This window comes from Abramis brama (genome assembly GCF_963993115.1).
Source record: "Abramis brama genome assembly, chromosome: 12".
Taxonomy (NCBI): domain Eukaryota; kingdom Metazoa; phylum Chordata; class Actinopteri; order Cypriniformes; family Leuciscidae; genus Abramis; species Abramis brama.
Window position 1 is genome coordinate 24,655,139 of NC_139974.1, and position 4,566 is coordinate 24,659,704.

General features: G+C 34.2%; 1 long non-coding RNA gene across 1 annotated transcript; it reads left to right on the forward strand.

Moving 5' to 3' along the window:
* The first annotated feature begins 385 nt into the window (after positions 1-385).
* LOC311092966 lies at positions 386-4,107 on the forward strand. The gene is made up of 5 exons (XR_014608344.1): positions 386-656; positions 896-927; positions 1,075-1,309; positions 1,693-1,856; positions 3,545-4,107. It is a non-coding gene; the product is annotated as an uncharacterized lncRNA (long non-coding RNA).
* Positions 4,108-4,566: the final 459 nt, after the last annotated feature.

Here is a 4,566-nt window from a genome sequence, read left to right on the forward strand (position 1 = left end):
ACTATAAGTGTAACAGTGGTAAACTAAGTACACAACTACGTTTCTCATGTGTAATGCATCTGTACATTTTTTAGTTTAAGAAAGTACACACTGACGTGTACTCTCAGTAAACTACTAGTTTAGTGTTTATACTGCAAGTACACTGTAAAACTTTACTGTAAATTTACAGCGAATTTCCTACAGAATTGTACTGTATTTCCATAATACAGTATTAGGCTGTATATTTTACAGAACAGCTGTAAATATACAGCACATTTCTGTTTTCAACCCGATAAATTTGTAATACAGTATCATACTGTAAAAGCACTGCATTGTGGGATTGATTTTTTTCGCGCTCAATTCAGTTCAAATGTGACGCGAGCCGACAGTAGCTACTACAGGCAAACTTGATTTGTCAGCTGGATTCAACTGAACAGAATAATCATTCAAGATAAGCAGTGTCTGCGAATCTGTGAGCAATTTTTAAGCTTTTGTGAGCTTCGGTTCGTGTTTCAAACATTAGTTGCCTGTGACGCAGACGAAAATGGGCGACATTAACGTTAACGTTACATGAAAACGGATGGAAGAATTTGTCATCTGAATAACCTGCGCCTGCTGTGACAATTAGTGGGATTTAGAGTTTGAGAAGATGGAAAATTGTTCAACTGAGTGATACGGTAAGCCAATATATATATATTTTTTTTGCGTTCGCATTTCTACATTGTTTTCACAAATGCTTATTTGTTTTGATTTTGCGAACGCGGTTTTCTACCGCAGCCGCGCAAACAATTCACTCTGTTCTACCTGTTTACCAAGTAACTTAACGTTAACGTTAACTTCGATATTTCACATAATAGGCAACATATACCATGTTATTTGCATGACCTGCTTTTGATATATATATTTTACGTTTCAGGCTTTGTAATCTGATGACGGTCCAGTGCTAATGTAAGTGCTTTTAAGTAGTGTTACAGTTATAGTCTATGGTAAAAAAAAAAATGCTATCAAATGCTGTGTCAGTTCTGTGATCGTGCTTTTGAACCTTTTTTGCTAGCACAAGAAAATCCATGTTCCTAATGCTGTTTTCAAATGTAGTATTCCTGATTGCCATGCCATGGTCCTACTAACAATTCAAAGAGAAGTTAGACGGTGTTATCCTTCAAGCAGATAAGTAGATGATATTCAACAAATCTCATTAATCTGTAATATGTTTTATGTTTTGGTTCTGTTGATCATGGTTGTGCTGTCCTTTTTAAAAATTGTTTCAGGAATTTGCAATGCTGATGTCCAGCAATCTACATTTGCCAGAGAGTCCACGCCTTATTTCCTGGTATGTAAACATTAAAGGGGTAGTTTAAACCTAAAATGAAAAGCCATCATTTACTCACTCCACTGCAAAATATGTTTTTTTCTTGTTTCCAGTCCAGATATCTAAAATTCTTACATGAAGAAGCATTTAATTGACAAGTAAAAATTGTCTTGTTTTCTGAAAGAATAAGTCAAAATTTAGTAAGTTTATGCTTAAAACAAGCAAAATAATATGGCAGTGCATTTTAGTGTTCTAACCCTAATCAATTTAAATTTTTAGGTGAAAATTTTAATTTATAGGAATAGATAGACAACTACATCGAACCACAGTGGAACCCACAATAGTTATTTTAATTATTAATATTATTTATTAATTCATTTTATTTATTTTTTTTTCAATTACAGGTCAATCTATGCGACCAGTGCTGGATATTACGTTTGGAAGGTCAAGGTGTGTGTGGAAAGGATCACAGCCTGACTTCATCACTGGCCTGGCAGCGTGGTTTGCCTCCTCCTATAACTTCAGCTTGCAGTACCAGGAAGAGGCAGCACCTTGAGTTTGTTCAGAGGTTAGTCATTAGCATATTTGCCATTCATATAAATATTAGACTGAATTGTGACTTGTCTTGACAGTATTTATTAAGCTGACTACTGGTATGAACAATATGGCCCTGGTTTCCATACAGGGCTTAGCTTAAGACAGGTCTAGGCCTTAATAAAATTAGGGTATTTAAGCAGCTTTTATAAAAATGTCAAAAAAAAAAAAAAAAAAAAACATTACTGGTGTGCATCTTGAGACAAAACAGTGGCAGTCACATATTTAAGATATGTCAGTGCAAGTTGTTTTCAGTTGAAGGATTAGTGAATATTCTGTCATTAATTACTCACCCTCATGTCGTTCCAAACCTGTAAGACCTTCGTTCATCTTCAGAACACAAATGAAGATATTTTTGATGAAATCTGAGAGGTTTCTGAACCAGCCATAGACAGAAACGTCTTTGCAACTTTCAAGGCCCAGAAAGGTAGTAAAAACATTGTTTAAATAATCCATGTAACTACAGTGGTGCAACCTTAATATTATGAAGCGATGAGAATACCTTTTGTGCACAAAAAAATAAAAAAATAACGACATTATTCAACAATCTCTACTCTTTCACGTCATTCTCCTACGCTGTTGACGTAGTGTAAACAGTGTCAAGTCACCTTCATTTATATATCGCTTTTAACAATATAGATTGTTTCAAAGCAGCTTTACAGTGATAATAGGAAATTACAGTAACATAGATTGTTTTGGCTTTACAGCAGCTCTAGAATAAAGTTATTAGATCGACTATTTTTGACTGTCAAAATGCAGTTTGCCTCGGGTAGATTAACAAAAAGACCCTTGGTTGCATTTTGGCGAGAGTTATCCTTTAATACACTCCGGCCCACTCATCCTCACAAATCAGTGTAGGAGAATGACATGTAAAAGAAGAGATTATTCAACAATGTCGTTATTTTGGGGTTATTTTGCGCACAAAAAGTATTCTCGTCACTTCATAATATTAAGGTTGAACCACTGTAGTTATATGTTCTATTTGCCAATGTTTTTACCACCTTTCTGGGCTTTGACAGTTGCAATGACATTGATGTCAATGGAGGGACAGAAACCTCCCAGATTTCATAAAAAATATCTTAATTTGTGTTCCGAAGATGAACGAAAGTCTTAAGGGTGAGCAATAATGACAGAATTTTCATTTTTGGGTGCAAACATGCATTTTAGTCTGGTAAATGTCATGTTTAACATTATCATGTAGTCATGTATGCAATAAACATTGCAAGGCTTGCAATTAAAGTTAAATTAACACAAAGGTTTGGGCTGCATTCTGGCAATGTGTGCTCTATACAGAGTCTATGGCTGCCTTTCCACTGATACTCTGATGGACCTGATGAGGGGATGATATTAAAAGTTGTAGAATAAAACTTTAACTCTGGCAACCCCACTTCCAAAAGTTTAGTTAGTTGACAGTGCACATGTAAACAGACACATTGAGTTGATGTATTTTAACCAGGGCAGAAAAAATATCAGTTATTGATCACGACATCCAACATTGCATTTTTTTTTTCATGTTCAGTTTTATCCAAACAGATTAGTCGTTAAAACCGATATCTGGTTTTTATTTACACATCTTTTGTGCTGTCTCTCTATGTCAAAATATATAAACTCAGTCCATAATATTTCATTGTTTTTTTTTTTCCTTTCTTTTCTGCCTTTTAGACGATTTCCTGACATCAATCCTGAACGTGGATCAAAAACAAATAAAGGACAAGTAACTTCAAAGAAAACTGGCCAAGTTGTGCAAAAAAAGAACACCGTAAGCCTACAGGTTTCCTCACTTCTGCGAAAACTTGAAGACTTTGGATGGGATTTCGTTTGCACTTGTATGGACTTCAAAACAGAAACAGCAATTCACTGCCATTATAAAGCTTGGACGAGCCAGGACATTTTTTAATATAACTCCGATTGTATTCGTCTGAAAGAAGAATGTCATATAGACCTAGGATGACTTGAGGGTGAGTAAATCATGAGCTAATTTAAATTTTTGGGTGAACTATCCCTTTAATTAAGTGCTAAGTGTTACCTGTTTGTTGTTAAGTGTTAAAATTGCATTTTATGTTTAAAAAACATTCAGCCAACATGTTCACAGAAGGCAATTTTCTGATCTTTGCTTTTAACCAAAATAAATGTTTTAAAACCCAGAAAATGTTGTTTTCTTTTTCCTAGTGTGACTACTATACAATTTATTGCTGTAGACAAGTTTAATATTGTAAAAGTATGTGGTATATATACTGTATTTGGTAATTACAGTGGAGTACTGTAAATGCTGTTTACTGTACTAGTGCTGTAAAAATACAGTATGTGGCTGGTAACCCAGCTGCCAGTATTTTACTGTAAATTTACAGTACGACGTTTTACAGTACAATACTGTAAATGCTGTTTACAGTACTAGTTCTGTAAAAATACAGTATGTGGCTGGAAACCCAGCTGCCAGTATTTTACTGTAAATTTACAGTGAAAACTTTTACAGTGTATACTTGTACATTTTCTTTAAGTGAACATAACATTATGCTTATAGTTTACTATTTATATATTATTTTTGCACTTGCAGTATAATACTAATATGTTCAAATGTAGCCTAGATATTATTTTTTATACTTGAAAAATACCTTTAACTGCACTTTAATTTTAAAAACATTTTATTAGGGACTGTTCGTTTTTCATTTAAGGGGTCACCGGAG